The following is a 26,447-nucleotide window of genomic DNA, read 5'->3' as shown; positions in this document are numbered from 1 at the left end:
AGATCTTCCATTACATTATATTTTTCAATTTCCCATATAGGATTCTTCAGGATTATAGGCATGTTCCCTTGATTTTGATTGTGTTACCCAACTAGGGTGCTCTATTAGGTGATGTCACTTAAGACTATACTAGCTCCTCTAATATCATTAACCAATTCCTTGATTTAGTTATTGTATTGTACAATGTTTTACCTTCTTTCATCTTTATGTCATCAAACTTACCTCTTTAACTCTTAGCCTTTTCTCTTGGTACATTCTAATCTCCTCCATGAACTAGTATTGATATGTCCCACATCTTCTTAGCAGTAGCACAATCTTTGATATCATCAAATTCAACATATGTCAGGGAAGAAAAAATCTCTATCATTTGTGAGTCGTGTTCTTGTTTTTCTCACATACACAATAGTCATAATACCTTGGGGTGGTAATGTGTATTGTAATACACCTCTTTTACTATCATTGTAGACTTAATTGTTAAAGTTCTATATGAATCTTCTATAGATGTGTTAGCCCTTATTTGATATTTCAAATGCAATACTTTGATAAGTTGAGTAATTGATTGCATCAAGTTGTAACAATTTCCTACTAGTAGTGATGATACTTTAATTTATGTTAGTAAGTTAATGAAATTACTCTTGTAATGATGCCATATGATGTGTCTTAGAAAGATGTTTAGTATGTCCTCACGATGATGAGATATTCGTGTTAAAATATGATGTTATTTATATTTAGGATTTACTATTATACTTACCCCATACTTGCATGTGTGTGTGTGTGTGTGTGTGTGTGTGTGTGTGTGTGTGTGTGTGTGTGTGTGTCTATTTTACATTTATGTTTGACATCCCTGATATGGTTGAGGGAGGGAATCAAAGTCACCTGCTAGTTGAGATCTACATGATGTACAACTCCCTATCATTGTTTTTTTAGCTTATATATATGCACATGTACATGCTTGTATTTTATACAAATTTGCAGGTATCGGGCATTGACTTCTCCGAATTGTCAAGATGAGTGTGCCCTATTACAAAAACTCAATGGTAAGAACGAAGACATAATGTTCAGGTCCAATCTCAACTATAGCCTAATTACTTGTCCTAAGAAGGAGGACATGTATATGACTTTCCACCTTTTTTAAACCCATGAGTTTATCATTGTTTGTGTTGTTTACTTTTGAGTTTTGGTTAGTTTTGGTAATGTTTTTTTGTGGATTTGACTATGTGATTTATTTGGGAAATGATTTAATTATAATATTTGGGTTAATCATATAATATTGAGAATTATTTAATATTATTTGATTAAAAAATATATTAAACAATGAGAATATTTAATTAGTTAAAAATTAATTAAATATATGCTTTAATTTAAAAGACTTAATTTAGAAGTCTAACTTAGAAATTTGTTAAAGAGAAATTAGAATATGATGATATTTAATTAATTAGAAATTAACTAAATATGTGCTTCACTTTAAAAGATTTAATTTAAAAATCTAATTTAAGAAGTTGGATAAAAATAGAATTAAAAGATTAAAAGATTCAAGCTTTAATATTGCTTTATTATAAATATTTAATTAATAATAATTAAATTAGAGTTACATTTTAATAATGAGCTTTAATTATTATTATTAATTCAAATAAAAAACTATACTTTAAATAGTGCTTACCGATTAATAAAGTAGAGGAAAAGAAAATAAAAGAATGTTTCAATCAACAAGTTATTAAAGTGTGCATAAAAGGATTAAATAATAAAATTTCATTTTAAGGAGAGGCATTTGCACATTCATAAACCGAAAATCCTAGGTAGAGTTAAACTCTTTATTAAGATATTCAGGCTCATTTCTACACACAGGTTTTGGGGAGCAAAATTTGAAATTGGATCAAAAGAATTGTTGAAAGTTTCGGAGGGTTTGGATTTGCATTCATTCACAGATTGTCACTGATTTTAGCTGTGGTTTTGAGATATGGTTTGAAAACTCATTATAAAATTTTATTGAAAGATCTGTCTACTTCATGTCTTCCTAAGTGCTTGCATAATGCTTATTAATTTAGTGTATTAATTTTTAGATAAAGAATTATGTTGTAGATTTTGAAAAAGTAAAACTTATTAATTAAGAAAAGTTGACTGAGGAAAATTGTAAAAAAAATAGAAAATTAATATGATTGTATTATTTTAAAATTCTTTTTAATATAAGAAAAATTCGATTATAGAAATTTGAAAGAAAACAACAAATTGAATAGCTAAGGTTTCAACTTTAAATTTGTCATTAGAACCATGTGATTATCATGAATTTTCTAAATAAAGATAATTATTCTTCTTATATCTAAAATAATTTGGTTGCAAAATTTATTGAAAAACAAAAGATTAATTGAGTGGAAAACATGTTGTACTAAACTGATGCATGCATGTGAAAACAAATATATTAAAGATAGAAAACTAAGTATAGTATGGTTGCATAATGAGAAATCAAAGACATATGAAAATATTAATTATATATTTATTTTTATTTTATAAAAATATAATATAATTTTCAGATTTATCTATTTATTAAAAATATATATAATTAATTATTAATTTCAAAATTTTAAAATAAGATAATAAAATATTTATATATATTATTTATTTATTTTAAAAATTAATTAAATAAATACTATTTATTTTCTTATAAGTAGGTTTTTAATATCAAATATTTTTAAAATTCTCAGTGGGATATAATTTATTATATATTTATTAATGTAAGTGGAGTTACAAATTAATAAATATATAATTGTGATTTATTTATATTTTAAGAGAAGTTATGGTGGAGTTCACTATATAATCATCTACTTATGAATATTTAATATTATAAGAGAAATTCAACAAAAATTGAAAATTAGTAATTGGGGTATGCCTCTTTTAATAATGTAATAATAAATGACTATGGTCCCATGTAAGATTGGAGGTTTTCTTCTTCATTTTTTCCTACTAGTGCTCATTTGAGCGGAGAAACTCTAATGTATTTTTATTAAATTAATATAACCAAAGGTTTCGGCAATTTACCAATTTAATATATATATATATATAGATATAGATAGAGAGAGAGAGAGAGAGAGAGATTGTGGATAACTTAATAATAATTATAATTTCAAATTTGAGATATCTTTAGTTGCATTATGAATTAAAGGAAAAGTAAATATTAATATTGAACTTAAATAGAAGTCAAATTAACATTTTAGAAATGAAATTGATATTAATATTTAATCTAATAATATATATTTATGTTATTAATTAAATTATTCGCGATTTAAGATTATTTAAATTAATAACATGATAATATTACATGATATTTTATATACACAAAGAGATTTGACATTTAAATACTTACTAACTTAAATAAGTATATAAGCATAACAATTTATATTAACACATATATTCTTACTTTATTTTTAAACACATATTTATGGCTCAAACTAGACAAGATAAAATGATGGAATTAAGTCATATAGCTAAAAACTATGTGTTTTCGTATATTCTATTTATAGTCTTGTGATGTTTATTTTCGTGATGGTTTTCTTTGTGGGTTGTTTGGTTGGTCAAGTTAAGATGTGCACCATAGGCATTTTTGAGATTTATTTTATGATTATTGAGCTAGATGTCATGATGTACTTTATGATTTAAATTGAGATTTCTTTTATGAGATATCTTTTGATGGGCATTTATGAGAACTTGGTTTTGAAAACCAATGTTATTTTTGGGTTGCCTATTAAGGAACCAAATTCGATCAATATTACTTTTGTGGTATGGAACACAATTGTGGTTTGCAAGTTTTGAAAATGTAGTCTAGGTGTATGTCTATGGAAGTGGCTTGTAATGGGGATCAAGACACAAAATGGCTACTAGGGTAACTCATTGTAAGTTGTGTAACAAGTGATAATATAATACTTAAAATATTGTACTCCTCCATGCAGTAAGATAAATTAAAAAGATAAGTTAGATATTTTTCCTCATTTATGCCTCAAATGCTTGTATAGGCTAAGGATGAGAATGAGATGATACCTTAAGAGGTATGACTAGTTTCCTCACCTTTATGAGAGGGAATTATGGTTTTGCATAGTCACTAGGGGGTCGAGGTCTTGAGGGACTCTAGGGTAATCTTAGAGTTGGCTAATGTGATGAAACTCCATAGTATATAGCTTGAGTATCCTTCATATTTTCTTTATATTTGCCTTTGGTGGAGTACTTGTTGGATATTACTTTTGATGATGTATTTATTGGGAGTTATTATTTATGGATTGAATGTCAGTTATTGTTGATAGTTAAGTTTTATTTATGAATGTCAGTTATTCATTGATGGTGTTTTTATTGTTGAGGTTAATGATTGGTGGTTTAATTTTATTGATGATAGTTGTTATCTATTAGTTATTGTGCTTATGACACTTTACATTGATTTGGAGGTGGTTGTATCTTTTTGGTTTTGATATTTGATTTGTACATGGTATCTGTTGTTGATTTTTGGTATGTGATATTGGTTTGGATGAGTGTCTTTTCAACTTTGGTTTTTTTTTTTTTTATCAGTAGTTTGTGTTACCCTTGAGGTAGATTGGGCTATAAAGATTCCTTATCTAGGATTATTTTATGATTTAATTATCACTAATACATTTGGTACTGAATTGTAACGGCAGTGCCATTGCAGTTTTTTCGTCACAACCTTGTCATCGTTGCAATTGTGACCGTAGACCGTCGCAATTGCGATGATGACAAGGTTGTGACGGAAAAACTGCAACAACACTGCCGTTGCAATTTGGTACCAAATGTATTAGTGTATGTTTGTGTGGATTGTAAATTATCTCTACTACATGGTGGGAGTGGAAGCCTAATTAGGAAACTACGTGGTCAGGAGGTAGTATCTTCTTACTATTTGAGTCTCCCTCAGATTGATAGATATTGGATGCTCAATGATAAAATTGTACTATTATCATTCTTAATTTTTATCTTGGAGACTTCTATTCATTTGATATATCTATGTATCATGTGTTTTGAGATCCCATGGGATATTATATTGTATATTGATGTGCTTGTGTATATTATTGCATATCCTATGACATGAGTAGTAGATGGTGTTATCTGAATATACTCTATCATATAAGTTATTTTATGTATGTGTATATGAGATTATGTATGTGTTTATTCATTTTATGATTATGGACATTGTAATTGAGACTTAAACTTATTAATAAAACTTTCTTAAACGTGACTCAATGTGAAGGAACCATTCAAGAATAAAATTTGTATTGTAATTACATCTGTTTAAATGTTGTGTATGTGTATATTGCTTCTACATTGTTATTTTGATGTTTTTTAGACTTAAAAAAAATAGTTTCATAAACTTTGTAACATATTACACCTATTTCTTTTGGGTTCCCGAGTGGGGTGTTACATGATTGTCTAGGTAGTACAATGTAGAGTCTCTAATAATAGTTAGATACAACCTCATTCTTCTTTGTCATGATGAAAAGTTCTCCTTGTTTAGCTTTAGTACCTCTCTCTTATACATCTTTAGATCTTCAGCTTAAGTCTTTCAAACTAGTCCCTTTAATCACCAATGCTCTGATACCAATTGTTAAATAATTGAGAGGAATGTGAATCAGTTATCCTTAGGCCCTTTCAAACAATTCACCACACTAATAACAACTTTAACTTATTAGTAAAAAACTTGGTAAACTCAGTAACTTAATCAACTTTATGCATCAAACAAATTTCATTTCCTATTCTGAATCTTAGCTTCATAAACTGACTTACATAAATGATAACATTTTTAACATGTAAAAGAAATAACATGTAAAAAATTCATAAACACATTAACACTAGAGTTTTTAACATAGAAACCCAATTAGGATAAAAACCCTAGGGACTAGTAACCCAAAATATTTTCACTCTTTTGAAGTGAGCTTAGTTAAGAGCTAGCTCTATTAAAGGTTACAAACACAGTTTTTAGGTGTGACCTTATTAGGTTGTTTTCTCCAAAGATCATCTAGACCTTATCACCCTTCTATACATGGCCTCTTCAAAGGACTTACAAACACTCAATGGAATGCCACCTAAATAAAAAATTTACAAATAAAAAGACTATTAAGTCCACTAAGGTTAAGATATTTTTTGTTACAATGGTTAGAGAAAAACAATAAGATGAACCGATAAACATGCAACTCACTTTTCTTGTTCAGATCTCCATTTTTCCCAATATCTCTGCTCACTAACTAGCCAATACATCAACATTTCACTCCACTTGAACTTTGCACTCTGATATGCTTGGTACAATCTCCTTGAACAAATTTCCATCCACTTTCCTATCAACTAGACCAACAAAATTTACCTTCTTGTATCTTCCTTAACCAACCACTTCATCTCATGTATCAAGGTTTCCATGAAATCCTCTCATCCACATCATCCCAAGTTTATTTAATCTGACACCAGGTTCTTCCTTAACTCCACCTTGGAACTTGCACCTTTTCTTGGATCTCAAAACACATCTTAAATCTTCACCATCAGATCTTGTCTTAATTACTCCATTATTGAACTTGTTAACAAACTTCATCCTTATCTTATAATATTCTAAAATAGTCTAGATCTTCAATCTTTCACAAGCAATTCTTTATTTACCGAATTGTGTTCTTCCTTCACTAAAAACCTTCATACTTGGTTAATATTACACTTGGTTAACACTAGACTTGCTCAATTAACACTTGACTTACTCAGTCAAATATGTTTTGATTAACTTCACCTTTCATCCTCTTCATTTACTGATCACTCTCTCTAGTTCAGTGTACCTTCTCTTTTCACTTTTCGACTTCATTCCTTCTTTTATTGGCCGAACTAACTTGCTTATACATCATATCACCAATTTATGAGATCATGTAAAACAGTCAAACTAATATTATACTATCATAGACCGATTCATTAGTTGGCCAATTAGGTTTACATACTTAACATCCCTTCTTGATCTCATCTTCATACTTTGTCTTCTACTTCTTTATCCAATACCACATCCTTCAAATGATTCTAACTTACATGAATTAGTAATATATCTTTCTTGATTGACTATACTATTTTATATCTTATTCTATTAGGCCTGACATCAATGACAATATAACAACTAATCTTACTCTTCTACATATACTTTGCAGCTAGATTTTGACTTTTTTCATCATCAATATCACTTCTATACAAAAATCTTTCATCAACATCAATTATGACCAACATCATCCCCTCTTAGTTATTCAACCTATTTAACATAACTATGTGGACATCTTAGAAGTAGATAGTTTAAATACCTTATTTGAAGAAACCCAACTATATAGAACAATAAACATAGTGATCAAAATTCATAGTTGAAGAGAAGATTTAAAAGGAAGTTATAAATTAGTTAAGGTTCTCACACCTTATTTAGGGTTGTGTTTTATTTAGGACATCCCATAGGTTTCTCTGACCTTATAGATGTTATAAAAATCTTTCATTAACCTCTCCATTCATTCTACATACATGTGTAACTATATAGTGCTCATTTGTAGTTTTTTATTAGCTCATATTGCCAAACTCTTTTAGGCCAATTCTCATGCATGTGTTGGTTTTTAGAGTTGCTTGATTTTATATTTGTAAGACACTTCTTTATGTTTGGATTATATATTAGGAGAGGTTGTGTAGTGTAGATATTATGTGTGTTTATTTGATGATTGTGATTACTTTTGTAATGTTGATATTGTATTTTCCCTTAGTGATTATAGTTACTTTCATGATTATGCCATATCATGTGTCTTTAGATGATTATTACAGTTATCTTTATGATGATGAGATTTATATGTTAGGACATCATGTTATTTATATTCACAATTTACTAGTTATACTCACTTCATGCTTGCATGTGTATGGTATGTGTGTCTATTTTAAATTTCTTTTTGATGTGCTTGATATGGTTGAGGGAGGGAGTTGTAGTTACCTATGAGTCAAAATTTACATGATGTACCACCCCCCACCATTATTTCTTATATATATACATTATACGTGCTCATCTTTTTTGCAAGTTTGTAGGTGTCAAATATTAACTTCCACGAATTGCCAAGATGAGTGTACCCTATTGCAATGTGTCAATGGTAAGAGAGGAGAGATAACATTTAGGCCTAAATCCCAACCTATGCCTAATTATTGTCCTAAGAAGGAGAAGTATCTGACTGACTACTCATCCAAATCTGTGAAGATTTGATCTATTTTTCTTGTGTTGCAGTCATGTGTGCTTTGTGGTGTGTTTTATTGAGTAAATAATTTATTTATGACATTCAAATAACTTTATGATAATTGAATTATTAAAATTAGTTTGATTAAAAAGGAATATTAAAATATAATAGTATTTATTAATTGAAAAATAATTCAATATATTTAATTTATTTGAAGTCTTAAATTAAAAAGTGAAATATATATATATATATATATATATATATATATATATATATATATATATATATATATATATATATATATATATATATATATATATATATATATATATATATATATATATATATATATATATATATAATTAAAGATGAGCATTATTATAATAATTGATTAAGAGTTGCATTTAATTACTATGTTATAAATATTAATCATTAATTAAAATAAGAACTGTGCTATTTTAAAATGTATTTCATGAATAAAGTAAGAACAAAAATAAAATAATGATTTAATTAAAAATTATTTAAAGTGTGCATGAGGAAATTAATAAATTAAATTATTTAATTTTTAATTTAAGTTGAGTTATTTTTAATAAAGTTATAAATTAGAAACCCTATGCAAGGTTAGGCTTCTTAGATTTTAGGGTTATAAGAGCACACACAAGTTTGGAACGCAAAATTGGTGGATTGAAGTTAAAGAGTATTTTAAAAGCTTGAGAGTATTTTGGATCGTGTGATTCAACCAGGTTATTTCTAGAATTCAGTTGGCAATCTTGTGAGGTAGCATTTGAGAATCTTTTGTAAATTTCTCTTTTAAAGATTGTCTACCTAGTGTCTACCAAGTTGGCTGAAAACTATTTGTTTGAGTATGGTTGAAACAAATTCTGGATTGATGAGTGTGTTTCAACAAATTTGAGAGATAAACTAGTTTGAACTTTATTGTAGAAAATTTGATTAAAAGACCAAGAATACTATATAGGAAATTAGAGAACGATTAATTTTATATGAACTTAAAATTCCTCTTGATAGTAAATATTCAATAAGGAAGTTTTAAAAATGTAAGAATTAAACTAGCTAGGATTTTAACTGGTAAAGATTTTACAATCGAAACATGAAATTTAATATGAGGATTTCTCATATTAAATTGTGTATATATATATATATTCCTTTTATCAATAAATTTAACTGTCAAAAGATCTATTAGAGATTTTTTTTTAAAGGAAAAAAAGAAGCTAAAATTATGGTTGTTGGAATATATTTTCCCTATCAAGTTAGTGGGAAAAGAAACCAATAAAAAAATATTTTTAATATATTATATTAAATAAATAATTGTATAAATGTATTTATTTTTGTTGAGATGGAGTTTACTATCCCAGTTGATGACCAAAGTTTTTGCTGCTACTGGCAGTGTGACAAGGTAGATGTGATGACATTGATAGCACATGGCTTGCCAAAAGACAACTGGAGACCCCCTTGTGGGGATTAATTTTTTTTAAATAAAATAAAAATATATAATACAAAAAATAAATAAATTTATTTTATTTTATTGAGAATCAGAATTTGTTTTATTTGTAACTTAATTAATGTCAAAATCAAGGTCAAGTAATATTTTTTTAGTATTTAACAAGTTATTAGTAAAATATAGTTTTAGTTTTAATTGTTATTATTTAATAAATATTGATGGAATATTAATATTTGTTAATTTAATAAATAATTTTTTTAGTATTGAACAAGTTATTAATAAAATATAGTTTTAGTTTAAATTGTTATTATTTAATAAATATTGATGGAATATTAATATTTGTTAATTTAATAAAAATCTTTTTTTTTGCCCATATAAAAAATATGGATTGAATTTATCATTTATTGTTACTTATATATATATATGATGTGATTGAATATTTGTGTTTATAAATGGTCGTCGATATTATGTAGTGTTTTGCCTTAGTATAACATTTAAGAAACTCAATTGACTTTTTAGGAATGTTTACTAGAGACTTGTGAAGTGTATAGTGGTTTATTATTATTACTTATGTCATTTATTAAATTTGAAGCTCATGTTTATGATGTTTGTTTTCAAGAGCATTTGTGACATTTTGGTTTGAGGTCCAGTGCGAGTTCTAGTTGGCTATTATGGAACCAAATTTAATTATTGATTATTATGTGGTTTTTGGGATTTATTATGTTTTGTGAGCTTAGAGGAGGTTGTCTTAGTACATCATTTAGGGTAATCTATTGTAAGTTTTAATAAATGATAACATAGTAATTAAAATAGTTAGAAACACATAAAAAAGATAATTAGAAATGTTTCCTTGCCCATGTCTTGACTGCTTGTATAGGCCAATGATGAGAATGAGATGATACATAGTGAGAGGCATGACCAATATTCCTTGTTTTTATCAAAGTGTATTCTAATTCCACACAGGTCACATTGAGGGTCCAAAGTGACCAGTATGGAGTAACTCAACACTTGAGGGTCTAGGGTCTAGTGAGAGACTAGTCAAGAGTAACTCAAGTAGTTTGACCATATGATGACACTCCCTAATATGTAGCTTAAGTCTCCTATGTAGATTTTGTATTTGCCTCTAGTGGGTGTTATTTATTGTTGGTGGTTGATACTTATTGGTGGTTGTTATTTATTCATTGATTTTTATTCTTTTGGTGGTTGGTATTTGATTTGAAGTTAGTATTCATGTGATGGATGTTCTTCATTAGTATTTGTACTTATTTTAGGGATTGATAATCTAGTTGTCGATTTGGTATGTGGTGTTGGTAATGGTTGATTATTGTTATTTTAACATTTGTTATCATTTCTTTATTAGTAGTTGTGGTACCCTTGAGGTAGAGAACTTCCATGATTCCTAACCTAGAAATTGATTTTGTGGTTTGATATCCATGATTCCTAACTTACATGCTATCTCCCCATCATAGTGAGAGTGGACTTAATTAGGTTACCATGAGGTTGGGAGGTAGTGACTCTCTTACCATTGAGGTCCCTATAGATTTTCATTGATGTTGGATGTCCTATTGTTATAGTTGTACCATTTTCATTCATATCTCTTGGAGATGTTCTCTACATTTATTTGATGTACCTATGTATTGATATATTATGTATTTATATCTCGAGGTCTTTATGGGATAATGTATTGTATTTCATTTATCATTACATACCCTACAACATGTGTAGTTGATGTACTTCATTGTATCAGTTGTATTTATATATTCATTATGAGATCATGTAATTGATATTTCATTATGGTTATGGACATTGTACTTCTGGTTAAACCTAATTAATAATATTATTAGAAATGTGATTCAACATTTAGGAACCCTTGAAAAATGTAATATGTATTTTTCATGCAGTTATGCATATGTGATGTGTATTCGATATATTACTTCCACATTGTTTTTGAATTAAAAGCAACCAAAACTAGGGGGATGGCCCTTAAACAATCAAACTAGTCAACAACCAATAGATAACCATCAACAATCAAAGGATGGCATAAAGCCAACTTCGACGAAGCTTCCAAGGGAAATCTTGGCTCCTCGAGAAGTGGAGGCATAATAAGGAATGAAAATGGCGATGGTATTGCGGCTTTTTCCCTCCCACTGGGATTTCAAACCAACCACTTTGCGGAAGTGAATATTGTGTGTAATGCTGTCAAATTGGCTTTTGAAATCAGAGTTACTAACCTTTGGCTTAAAGGGGATTCAAACAACATTATAAAATTTACTAAAGGCAACTCTCAGCCATCATGGTCGATTGCAAATCTTATTGATGAGACACGTGAGACTCTTGCCAAATTTAGTAGAGTCCATGTCACTCATATATTTTGAGAAGCTAACCTGGTAGCCGACAGGTTTGCTAATATAGGGGTCAACGCAAACCAACTAATGACATGGCATCCCGAAAATAGTTTGTCAGTGGATGTCAAAAGCATGATCAAACTGGACAAGATCCAAGGAAGTATGAAGAAGATCAATGTGTAATTATGAGTATGAATGGGTTAAGGAGAAAGGGTACTTCCCAAAAAGGTAGCATGGGAAATCGTAATTGCTATAATTTATTACAGACTATTCGACACACTTTGTGGGTCATCTTTTGCATTTGCAATAGGAGCAACATAAAGGTTAATTCTTTCTGCATTTTGCTCATACATAGAGGTTCCTATTAGTTACAATGCGAGGTGCATATGAGAATTGAGGGTGTGCAGAGTGCAGATATGGTAGGCGAAAGGTGTAGAAAGGAGCCAATGGGTGAAATAGAGAAATGGAAGAGCAAGGAAAAAGTTTAGGAGCAGTTGGATCAGGGCGGGATTACTAGATACATTACGAAACTGCATGGATTTGATCAAGAGGTGACCAACAGTATGGTTGGATCATGGAAGGACTGCAGAGTTAAGGTGAACGGGGTTTCTTTCATGATCACTGAGGAGGTGATATCGATCATTTCTGAAATCTCGATTGAGGGTTTTAAGTTCTTCAGGGACAAGAAGCTCTCAACTAACACTGTGCGAGATTTTATGAAGGATGCAGAGGAACTGAAAGCCCTGAAGAAGATTGACACGTACTATGTTCTTGATACCATGAAGAAACTGTGGAGGTGTGTTCTGAGTGTTGTAATCGAGTATATTACTCTGGACCCTAGGTTTGATCAGGCTCGTACCCACCACTTTATTCTTTGGAATCATTTTTGGTACAGCTGTAAAATTTCTTTTCCTTTTTACTTGTTAACTTCCATGAGCAAGGCGGTGGATAGCTTCAAAAAGAAGCCCACTAATAACCCCATTCTGCATGAGGGGCTCTTTCTAGTTATTTATGAGCACTTTAAGGCTCAGACAATAAGCAATGCCCCCCCTCAGACTGATAATGTGACCTCTAGAAGTTCCAGCTTCTCTTTAGACTCAGATGATATTCAGAGCTTAAGCTCTGAGGATGGCGAGATTTCTTTCGCTAGTAAAAAAGTCACCCATCAAGTCAAGAATTTGCCTTCTTCCATAACCCCTAGTAGAAAAAGCCCTAGGGTTCATGGGCAGAAGCAAATTGTGAAGGATGAGAAGGTTAACAGTGATGATGAGGAGGATGTGGAGATGAAAGAGGAGGAAAAACAGATGCAGGAGGATAATAAGGAAGACTGGGGAGGGAAGAAATGCAAGAGGGAGGGTTTGGAGGATGAGAGAATGCAGCAAGATCTGGATATGTCTTCACTGCCTCTTTCTCCTATCCATATTCAAGCTCAACCTGAGGAGCAAAAAATGGATTCTAAGATTGAGGGGGAGGAGGTGCAGGTTAAAGACGGGAGGAAAGCTTGGAAAAACTTTAATGTTAGGACCTCGAAAATGGGAATTTTTAGAGAGGCCATGAACCCACAGGTCCTCGTGGAAAACTAAGAAGGGTCGTGGCTTGAAGAACTCATAGACCCAGCGATTGTGGCTATTTTAGATAAAGCAAGGGAAACTGGGATGAACTTCTTGAACAATGCCTGTAATAGTATGATTGATAACTTTAGATCAATCAAGTGGTTTTTCCATGAGCTGGAGGAGGTCAAAGAGTAGGTGGGTCATATGGAGGAAAATAGGAATGGAGCATATTCTGATAATAGAGATGACCATGGTGAGAGGCTCAATCTAGCGGAGAGAAGGATTAACAACCTCAAGATCTACAATCACAATCTCTCAAACCAGATGATTTCGCTACTAAGCTTCATTAACAACAACATCATATCTTTAACTGGCTGGATCAAAGACAGAGTTATGAAGGAAGATAAGGAAGGAAAAGATAGGGAAAAAGCTAGACTGGTGGTCGACCCTACAAACGACAACATCAACAATGGTCAGGACCAAGAGGATCAAAGGGCACACCAGTAGGAGACTGAGGAGAACTAGATGGCCTATGAGGCTGCTTAGGTCATGCAAGTGCTGGAGAGAAAGAACGAGGACTAATCCACTGCCTATTCTTTTGTTTCTATCTGTGCCTTTTTTTTGGCTTTTTGTTAGGGCATTTACCTTTGTCGGTTCTTGTTGTTTCTGTTCTTGGTCTTTTCTATGTTCTTTGTTTTTCGATTGGGCCTTGTGCTTATTATCATGCCTTTGAACTTGAACTCTTTTGGTTGGGCTTTTCTTGCTTATTTTCAGCCTTGTTATTCTTTTAACTCATGGGTTTTAGGGTCCTTGTAAAACCTATATATCTAATTAAAAATATATAACCATTAACCAAAACTACCCCATACCACTTAATAAAACAAAGACAAGGTTTGCAACCATAATTAAAATAGTATCAATTGACATACATACTACCTGTATTAAAACTAGTAAAGCTACAAAAATATATAAACAAAGGTATGACAATCTTGAACCCCTTCAAGTTCAACAACTAGCAGATTAATAGCATAAAAACAAAAAAAAGAGAACCATTAAGGCCTCTTAGCCTCCTTCCTCCCCATGAGGATGTTTTCCTAGTCTTCCACAACGAAGTCAAACAAAATTTTTGTATCCTCCTTTGGTAGGTCTCCCTCTATGTCCTTAAGAAAGTTCAGTGTGGTGGTAGTTGCATGCGTCACTTTGACAGTGAACTTTATCAGTAGGTGCATTCTATCATCTAGTGCATGAATTCTTTCTCACACCTCATTGCCAGCCTTCTTTGTGATTCCACATTGACCTCTTGCATGTCACCAAGAAAACCATATGTCTACATCATATTAACTTCTTGCACAATTGGGGGGTTAGCATTATCCTTGGAAAAAGCCTTAATAGGGAAGGAAATTGTTATGTGGGAGGGCATTCTATCCACCGTATTAGGGAACTGGTTCCTCATTATGACTACACACCCCAACCCAATGGTTGCCGAAACATGTGACACCTCCTTTCTCTCCTTCAACCCCTCACCCGAGCCAGACCAAGAAGAGTTTGAGACCTCCTCTTCCTCCATTCTCCCCTCCCTAAAATTTAATGCCTTCTCTTTCATCTTCCGTTTGGGATGACTCGTGTCTTCAGAATCTATCTCCTCCTCTTGCAAGGCCCTTGCTCTTAGTTTCCTCTCAGCATTAGACTTAGTTAACCTCCCCAACCTCCTCCTACCCCCCTCCCCTCCTCCTCTGACTCCTTTAGTTCCCTCTCTTTCCCTTTGTCATGTCTCCCTTTTTTCCCCAAAGGGGTGGGCTTTATATCCATAGGGGACTCGCTAGGTGAAGGTTGTGGGGTAGGGGCTCTAGGACTTGTGATCCTAAGGGGAACCAATTGGGGTTAGGGGTTGGGATGAGTTAGAATATCAACCACCACAATCCTAGGGGGGACCAAGGATAGGTGGAACTGATACAACCGGAACATTAACCCTTGATGTAAAATGGTAAAATTAACACCCTTTCTCATTTTTCTTTTACATCAATAACCATGTCCTCTAAAGCATGCAATAGAAAGAATGGAATGGAAATTAAATCACAATGGAAAAAATGATTTAGGAGAGGAAAGTGGTAGTAATAACAGACATCATACCTCCCTTCCAGAGTTAGGTACTTCATCAACATCAAACAGACCTCATTCCATGGCTCAGGGAGCTTCTCTTGCATAAAACCACCTCCATGTCAAATAGGTTCCTCCCCATCCAAGAAGAAGTGTTGTAGACTCACTTCATCAGCCACCCTTGTCACCTTCTACCACTTCCTACCCTTCATGGCCAAATCTATTGCCAGAGAAATGACTTCCTCATAGATATGGAATGAAATGCCATTTATTGTTACTCTACAGTCCTTCTAGGAATTAACAAATTGCATGGAACAATTTTCATTGTGCTCGTTAAGCACCTCCATAAATAGAGCAAAACTACCTTCCTTTAGCATATACCACACTAGTAGCTTCCTCACATCCTCCTCAATCATGGATGGCTCAATACACATAAGGTTGCCACACATCTCTACAAATTTCCCTAAACCTCTCTTCTCCTTTAGAACCTAGAAACACTTGCTAAGAATGACTTCACACTTAAACTGAAAATCCCTTAGGAAAAAATAATGGCCATTATTTCTAGTAATTATAGTAGAGTGCTTAGTAGAAATTAATGTCACCTATTGAACGCTTCTATCTTCCTCCCAATCTTTTCCATCATTCCCAATACACACTAACCATTTAAAATTTGAACATTTTATCTGCTTGACGTACAAGAACACACATAGGAAAATCATTAAAAAACCTTTCTTCTCAAACTTCAAAAATCTTTCTTTTTCGAGTCACACAAATTTATCATTACCAATACTATCTCCATCACTCCTAGCCATCTGTCCTTCATGGCTCTGTCCTTTTTGCCAACTCAACAGCATGCTACAAAAAAAAAAATCTCTCTAGCTAGGATTCATTGTTCTTAATTTCTTGACTCACTAAATCTCTCACAAAATTTGGCAAGGCATTAAATTCCCTCCAACATCTTAGTCCCTTCGCCTTTAGGCCTAACACCGCCATACCATTTGCCACACTATTTCCCTACCGAAATATATGATTCAAATCAAACCTATTAAAATTTTCTAATAGGTGTTTGATGTCTTCTATCACATGTTTGATGGCCCATCCTTCTCTCATGTTATCTTTAACAATTTCTACGATAATTTTTGAATCACCTTTAATTTCCACATTTCTCCATCCTACACTCATCACCAATTTTAAACCCCAATATAGAGTCATCACCTCCACAGTATTGTTAGACACCTTCCCTAGCTATCCGAAATATGCAAAAAATATCCTTCCCTTGCTATCCCTGACCATTCCTCCTCTCGCCTAGCCTTCCTTTCTGGCAGCACCATCAAAATTGAGCTTAACCAAATTTGCAGGAAGGGGTTCCCATCTAGTCCTTTTCCTAGCCAATAGATTGAAGTTATCAATCTTCATTATCTCCTCCTCCAATTTCTAGCCCTTGGCCACTCCAACCTCTAGCAAACCCAGGGGGAATGCTAGTTTTCTCCACTTACTACAACTCATATTCTCAACCATAAGTTTATATATCTTTTCCATCACAACTTCCTCCTATCTCTCTTCATTCCTGAACACACTGTTATTTCTCTCCTTCCAAATACCCCAATAAACACGGGGGGGTAACCTTCCACAACCTAACAAGGAGGGGGTGAGTAAAGGGGCCTTGCCAATTCTCCACAAATTGCACTGGGTCCTTATTAAACACCTAGTTCACCTCCAACTTCTACAAAAGCCTCCTCCAAACATTAGAAGCATACCCCTGATTAGGTTTTATAATTTTATCAAACATTAATTTATAGGAAAACTTAATAAAGAACTCCCCTATCAAAGTGGCCTTCCAAATGAATTCATCATTCTGATCCCTTCTCGGGATTTTGTACCCCTCTACCAGAACATTTAGCTCTTCTATCAAGTCCCCTCCAACCATAGCATTCTGTTGCAGCTCAACCTTCTTCCACTTCCTCCCAAGGCAAATAAAATCAACAACCATTCCTCCCCCCTGCTCCTGAAGGTGGTTCTAAAGAGGCCCAAACTTTTTTTTTGTTAACAGTTTATCAGTAAGCCACGAATCCTCCCAGAAGTTAATATAATTTCCATTTCCCACCACCCACCTTACACCTTCTTTCAAAAGGGTTCTGTTCTTCACAATATTTCCCCAAATCTTAGATCCCTTAGGGAGATCATTTCTCCAGGTGTAGTGAGAGAACTTCAGATTTCCAAGATACTTAGCCTTCATAATATTGCACCAATTGGATTCCTCCTTCATCAGGTTCCACCCCATCCTGGTGAGAAGCCCATTATTCAGATCAGCTATCTTCCTTACTCCCAAACCTCCTCTACTTTTTGGTTTACAAATCGTATCCTAGTTAACCAAACTTAGCCTTACCTTCTCACTTCCTCCTGACCAAAGGAAGTTATGTTGTATTTTCTCCAATATATTGGCCATACACTGAATGGTTTTTAAAAACAACAGGAAGTACACAGGTAACCCCTAGAGGGAGGAAATCAGAAGTTGAAGCTTTCCCATACTACTTATAGTTTTACCTTTCCATCCAATCAAATTTTTTTCCATCCTCTCCATAATGCAATTCCAAGTTGTTACTTACATCCTTCACCATCAACAGGAGGCCCAAATATGTATCAAGTAACTTAGCAGTATTACACCCTAAAATATTTACAATCTTATGTTGTATATCAGGGGGGTGTTAAAAAAGAACACTTTACTTTTATCCAATTTAATTTTTTGTCCCGCATTAGCTACATATATCTCCAACACTGACTTCCAAGCTTTGGCTTCACCCACCGAGGACTCCCCACTTAGGAAGGTGTCGTTAACAAACTATTGTATCACCTTGGGTGAAAGCATGGATGCAGGTCTAATGCCTTTAATCACTCCCTTCCATCTTTCTCAAGAACGCCCTTCCCAGAACTTCAGCAACCACGATAAACAAATAGGGAGAGATAGGGTCACCCTATCTTAGTCCCCTTTCCCCACCAAAATTCCCCCAAGATGAACCATTCACCATCACTAAGTAGTTGACAGTTTCCACCATTGATTTCACTATCCCTATAATTTTTTTGACTAAAACCAATTTTACCCATAACTTCATACAGGAAAATCCAATTAACCTTATCATAAGGTTTAGAGATGTTGAGTTTCAAAGCCATACCCAGATTACCACTTTTCTCCATTGAGTGCAAAACTTCATGAGTCGATATGGCAGCATCAAGGATTTGGCATCCCAAAATAAACCCATTTTGAGTTTTTCCAATGAATTTATGCAGCATCGGTTTTAATCAGTTCACCAAGGTTTTAGAGAAAATCTTATGAGTAGTGTTAGAAAGGCTAATTGGCCTAAAATCAAACAGGACCTCTGGGTCTTTAACCTTCAAGATCAGGGCAATAAACATTTTGTTAAGTTGTTTGAGAAGTTTCCCAGTTTTGAAGAGGTCACGAGCCACTCGGAGGAGACCCAATTTAATAACATCTGAAAAGTGTTGGAAGAATGCTCGAGAGAAACTGTCAGATCTTGGGAACTTATAAGCTTTCATAGAGAAGATATATTTGCGAACTTCCTCCTCAGTGACCACTTGTGAAAATTACTTATGCTCTTTAGCTAAGATCACCGTGGGTGTGGAATTAATCAACCATCACCTATCCTCTTCCCTAATATTTCTTTGCTCTTCCAAATAAGAGTTCTTGAAATAAACATTCACCCAGTTTCCTATTTCTTCAGTTTTTGTAAGCTCACATTATTTTCATCTTTGACATTATCAATAGTATTTCTCCTTTTATGAATTGAGGATGATCTATGAAAAAAATAGTATTCCTATCTCCTACCTTGAGCCATAATACCCTGCTTCTAGAAGATCTCCTCTTTGATCATTATATCCTTCCAGATCTTTCTACATTTGTCCTCTTCCTGAATCATATTTTCTATGGTGAGGCCCTCCCCCATTTCTTTTTGAAGCTCTTCTAACTTTTCTTCCACCTCCTCCTTAGTCATAAAGATATCACCAAAATATCTCTTCTTCCAAGCCTGCACATTCCTTCTAACATTCTCCAACTTAGCACAAAGTCTATACATAACAGTCCCTTCCACACAAATCTCCCACCACTCCGCCACCCTAAAGCTAAAATCAGGATGGGATTGCCACATAATTTCATATCTAAAAGGTTTTGGGCCCCCCTGTGACTCTTCTTTCCAATTAAAGAAGATGGAAGCATGAATTCGAGATAGTCTTGGGTAATCCTGTGAGAGAGGAGGAAGTTAAGCCCTCCAAACTAGCCAGAACCAAAAGTCTATCCAATTTGACTTGGATAAGGTTAGCTCCCTTCCTATTGTTCGACCATGTGAACTTCACTCCACACATCTCCATATCCATTAAATCATTTTTATTAATGAATATAGCCAAATCCTTCATGTTGTCATTAAAGTCTACCATTCCTCCAACCTTCTCTGATGGGTATAGGGGCATGTTGAAATCTCCCACATAAAAAGTATTTTTATTGTGAGAGAGAAATACAAATAGCTCCTCCCAAAGACACAATCTTCCTTGCTTAGTATTAGGAGTGTACACATTAATGATATTCCATATCTTATCACCCTTCTTATGTTCAGTAATAAGATAGTATCTATAACAGTGAATTAAACTTCCTTTACCAGCACTTGGGTTCCAAAAAGTAGCCATACCTCTTGACGCCCCCTCCACTTCAGTATAACAGAAATTAGCCCCTGGCCAAAGATAACTAGCAATACTTTTCAAATTAGACATAGTCATTTTAACTTCCTCGATCAAAAGGATTTCAATATTCACATTAGACTGTTGTTGCTTGAGAGCAAACTAATTTTGAGGGCTATTCAACCCCCTCATATTCCATGACAGAACAATCATTTTCTACCCTTTGTCAGGGACTCCAAGGTGGGTTGATTTCCACTTGCCACCTCCCTTGCCATCTACTTTGTTCTTCTACTCTATTTCCTAGACTTCCCTACATCCATCTTTAACTCCACTACCACCTCAAACTTCTTTGAAACTCTAGTCTATCTTCTTTGAGTTTGCCACTTCCATTCCCCATCCTCCAACAAAGCCAAACAATCCACCCTCTTGGGAATTGGTGGTTCCCATCTAGTCCTTTTCCTAGCCAACAAATTAAAGTTATCAATCTAGTCCTTTTCCTAGCCAAAAAATTAAAGTTATCAATCTCCATTATCTCCTCCTCCAATTTCTAGCCCTTGGCCACTCTAACCTCTAGCACACCTGGGGGGAATGCCGGTTTTGTCCACTTGCTGCAACTCATATTATAAACCATAAGTTTATATATCTTTTCCATCACAACTTCCTCCTCTCTCTCTTCATTCCTAAACACCCTATTATTTCTCTCCTTCCAGATACCCCAATAGACATGGGCGGGTAACCTTCCACAACCCAACAAGGAGGGGGTGAGTAAAGGGGCCTTGCCAATTCTCCACAAATTGCACTAGATCCTTATTAAACACCTAGTTCACCTCCAAGTCCTGTAAAAGCCTCCTCCAAACATTAGAAGCATACTTATAGTGCAAGGACAAGTGGGGAATATTCTCCTCCTCCTTCTTGGACAAGTAGCATCTATTTGATAATAGGAAACCCTATTTCATAAGGTTATCTGTAGTGAGAATTTTCCCATGGATGGTGGTCCATCAAAATATATTAATCTTAGGTATTATATGATTAAACCATATATTCCCCCAATGATTAGGTTGCATAATTTTATCAAACATTAATTTATAGGCAGACTTAATAAAGAACTCCCTTGTCAAAGTGGCCTTCCAAATGAATTCATTGTTTTGATCCCTTCTCGAGATTTTGTACCCCTCTAGTAGAACATTTAGCTCTTCTATTAGGTCCCCTCCAACCATAGCATTCTATTGTAGCTCGACCTTCTTCCACTTCCTCCCAAGGCAAATAAAATAAGCATCCATTCCTCCCTCTTGCTCCTGAAGGTGGTTCTAAAGAGGCCCAAACTTTTTTTTTGTTAACAACTTATCAGTAAGCCATGGATCCTCCCAGAAGTGAATCTGATTTCCATTTCCCACCAGCCACCTTACACTTTCTTTCAAAAGGGTTATGTTCTTCACAATGTTTCCCAAAATCTTAGATCCCTTAGGGAGATCATTTCTCCAGGTGTAGTGAGAGAACTTCAGATTCCCAATATACTCAGCCTTCATAATATTGCACCACTTGCATTCCTCCTTCATCAGGTTCCACCCCATCTTGGTGAGGAGCCCATTATTCAAATCAACTATCTTCCTTACTCCCAAACCTCCTTTACTTTTCAGTTTACAAATTGTATCCTAGTTAACCAAACTTAGCCTTACCTTCTCACTTCCTCCCGACCAAAGGAAGTTATGTTGTATTTTCTCTAATTTACCAGCCATACATTGAGTAATTTTTAACAATGACAGGGAGTACACAAGTAACCCCTGGAGGGAGCAAATCGGAAGTTGAAGCTTTCCCACACTACTTAGAGTTTTACCTTTCCATCCAATCAATTTGTTTTTCCATCCTCTTCATAATGCAATTCCAAAAGTTGTTACTTACATCCTTCATCGTCAAGGGGAGGCCTAAATACGTATCAAGTAACTCATCAGTATTACACCCTAAAATATTTACAATCCTATGTTGTATATAAGGGGGGTGTTAAAAAAGAACACTTTACTTTTATCCAAGTTAATTTTTTGTGCCGCATTAGCTGCATATATCTCCAACACCAACTTCCAAGCTTGGCTTCGCCCACCGAGGACTCCCCACTTAGGAAGGTGTTGTCCACAAACTGTTGTATCACCTCAGGTGAAAGCATGGATGCAGGTCTAATGCCTTTAATCACCCCCTTCCATCTTTCTCAAGAATGCCCTTTCTAGAACTTCAGCAACCATGATAAACAAATAGGGAGAGATAGGGTCACCCTGTCTTAGTCCCCTTTCCCCACCAAAATTCCCTTGAGATGAACCATCCACCATCACTGAGTAGTTGATAGTTTCCACAATTGATTTCACCATTCTTATAATTTTTTGACTAAAACCAGTTTTACCCATAACTTCATACAAGAAAATCCAATTAATCCTATCATAAGCTTTAGAGATGTCAAGTTTTAGAGCCATACCCAGATTACCACTTTTCTCCATTGAGTGCAAAACTTCAAGAGTCGATATGGTAACATCAAGGATTTGGCATCCTAGAACAAATCCATTCTGGGTTTGCCCAATGAATTTATGTAGCATTAGTTTTAATCTGTTCACCAAAATTTTAGAGAGAATCTTATGAGTAGTGTTAGAAAGGCTAATCGGCCTAAAATCAAACAAGACCTTTGGGTCTTTAACCTTCAGGATCAGGGCAATAAACATTTTGTTAAACTATTTGAGAAGTTTCCTAGTTTTGAAGAAGTCACGAGCCATCCAGAGGAGATCCAATTTAATAACATCCCAAAAGTGTTGGAAGAATGCTGGGAGGAAACCATCAGGTCCTGAGGACTTATAAGCTTTCATAGAGAAGATAGCTCTGCGAACTTCCTCCTCAGTGACCACTTGTGCAAATTCCTTATTCTCTTTAGCTAAGATAACCGTGGGCATGGATTTAATCAACCATCACCTATCCTCTTCCCTAATATTTCTCTGCTCTTCCAAATAAGAGTTCTTGAAATAAATAGTTGCCCAGTTTCCTATTTCTTCAGTTTTTGTAAGCTTGTGTTATTTTCATCTTTGACATTATCAATAGTATTTCTCTTTTTATGAATTGAGGCCAATCTATGAAAAAACACAATATTCCTATCTCCCACCTTGAGCCATAATACCCTGCTTCCAGAAGATCTCCTCTCTGATCATCATATCCTTCCAAATCTTTCTACATTTGTCCTCTTCCTGAATCATATTTTCTGTGGCGAGGCCCTCCCCCATTTCTTCTTGAAGCTCTGCTAACTTTTCTTCCACCTCCACCTTAGTCTTAAAGATATTACCAAAATATCTCTTCTTCCAGGGTTGCGCATTCCTTCTAACTTTCTCTAACTTAGTAGAAAGTCTATACATAACAGTCCCTTCCACACAAATCTGTCACCACTCCGCCACCCTATAGCTAAAATCAGGATGTGATTGCCACATAATTTCATATCTAAAAGGTCTTGGGCCCCCTTGGGACTCTTCTTTCCAATTAAAGAAGATAAGAGTGTGAATTCGAAACAGTCTTGAGTAATCTCGTGAGAGAGTAGGAAGTTAGGCCCTCCAAACCAACTGAAACCAAAAGTCTATCCAGTTTGACTTGGATAAGGTTAGCTCCCTTCCTATTGTTTGACCATGTGAACTTCACTCCACACATCTCCATATCCATTAAATCATCTTTATTAAAGAAATTTAGCCAAATCCTTCATGCTATCATTAAGTCTACCATTCCTCCAACCTTCTTCGATGGGTATAGGGGCATGTTGAAATCTCCCATACAAAAGGTATTTTTATTGTGAGAGAGAAATACAGATAGCTCCTCCCAAAGACACAATCTTCCTTGCTTAGTACTAGGAGTCTACACATTAACGATATTCCATATCTTATCACCCTTCTTATGTTCAGTAATAAGATAGTGTCTATAACAATGAATTAAACTTCCTTTACCATCACTTGGGTTCCAGAAAGTAGTCACACCTCCTGACACCCCCTCCACTTAACTATAATAGAAATTAGCCCCTGGCCAAAGATACTTTTCAAATTAGACATGGTCATTTTAACTTCCTAGATCAAAAAGATGTCAATATTCACGTTAGACAGTTGTTGCTTGAGAGCAAACTACTTTTGAGGGCTATTCAACCCCCTCATATTATATGATAGAACAATCATTTTCTACCCTTTATTAGGGACTCCAAGGTGGGTTGTTTGCCACTTGCCACCTCCCTTGCCATCTACTTCGTTCTTCTACTCTGTTTCCCAGACTTCCCTACATCCATCTTTAACTCCACTACCACCTCAAATTTCTTTGAAACTCTAGTCTATCTTCTCAGAGTTTGCCACTTCCCTTCCCCATCCTCCAACAAAGCCAAATAATCCACCCTCTTGGGAATTTTTGGTTCCTATTCACTCTAGCAGAGAACTCTTGCCACCCCCCCGCTCTTCGCCAAGTCTTTTGCCTTTCCTTTATCAGTCTCCTCCTTAGGGTCTCTTCTTCAAAGGAAATTTCCCCTTCCTCTAACCTACCCAACTACCCTTCCAATTCACAGGGCTTCTTAGAGACCTTTATCCTACCAGACTCCTCCTCACTCTAGTGGGGCTCCAAAGCTTTTTTCGTAACCCTTGCCATCTCTACTTGAGGGTTAACATTCTTATCTTCTAGCACATTCCTGGGTAACGAAGTCTCCCCCTTCTCTTCCAACTCTCTATTTCCTTTAACTAGAAGCACATCTCCCTCTTCCTCTATGTCCAGAGGAGCAGCCTCCACTTCCTTTTGCTCTTCTATCTCCTCCTTAGCTACCTTATTGATCTTTTTGTAGTCCACAATCAAATGCCAAAATGAGGAGCATTTTTGGCAAAACAACCCCGCATTTTTGTAAATGATGGGTTGCACTTTTTTGCCCCACTTTGGGCTCAGAGTAATAGACTCAGGTAAGGGAGTACCTACAACCACATTCACACTAAATCTCACATACACCAACCTAGACCTCTATTTAGTAACCATATCTACAACAAAAAATGTTTGAAGGAGTTACCAATAGATTTAAGGATCCTCTCATCCCAAAACCCAAGTGGGAGTCCCTAAAGCCTGACCCAGACCTGTGCCATCCTGCTCAGTTCTTTCGCCAGATCTAATGTTGGGTGCCACTTAGCCACCACTAGGCTATATTTTCCATATGACCAAGACCTAACCATTACCATTGTCTATATCTTTAGCAACTTTGAATTTAAAGCAGAACAAACCCCTTGACATGGCTGAAACTATCACACTCCTCTTCAACTTCCATCTCTGACTTACCCACTTCTTAACCATCTCAATCGATGGGTGATAGGCAACAAAATTGCCAATCAGGCAGAGCTTCAGGTTGGCACACACATTGCCAACCAAGCTGTCTAGAACAACAATTTCCACATCCTCATGATTGCTAATCACCTTGGGTGCTTCCAATGGGGAATGAGTCACCTTCTCTCCAAGGACCACTTCCTTCCATCCTAGAGCCATTGTATGACTCGCTAAATCCTTTTGGCCCACCATTGGTACCACCGTTGACTTTGTCGACAACCCACCATCAGGGCGAACGACATCCACACTTCCCTAGGTCACCACATACATAGTCAGTGTAATGTCCCATTTTTTGGAGGAGTTAATTATAAAGTTATCAATTAAAAAATATATATTACAAGGTAACTTTATAAATTAAATTAAAAAAATCTTCTAGAGGTTGCTGGAAGAAGTGGAGAAAAAATTAAAAAGGAGGTCAACCTATCAAGGAAAAAAGAATAAATAGGCATTGAGGGCTCATTGCCTATCATTGAGTTTTATTATTGATTTTTTGCTTATGTGCATTGTGGAGCCTAGGGTTTCTGCAAGAAGTCACAATTGGCCATTGAGAACGAAAAATCTCAATTGGTACGCAATTTTGAGGGTGTGAAGTTCACCTGAATTATTGCAGCTGTGGGAAGGATATTTCAATCCTTTCACTTGTGCTTAATTGTTGGTTTGGAGTTTCAATTGGAGTTGCACTTTCATCATATCATCTTCAGCATTTAGTCTCCACCATTTGATCAATCCAGGTTCTTCATTTCAATCTGTAGTTGCGACA

The sequence above is a fragment of the Cupressus sempervirens genome, chromosome 3 (assembly GCF_028749045.1).
Source record: "Cupressus sempervirens isolate cs-2001-9-10 chromosome 3, ASM2874904v1, whole genome shotgun sequence".
In the NCBI taxonomy this organism is placed as follows: Eukaryota; Viridiplantae; Streptophyta; class Pinopsida; order Cupressales; family Cupressaceae; genus Cupressus; species Cupressus sempervirens.
Note: the sequence above shows the minus strand (reverse complement) of the source record.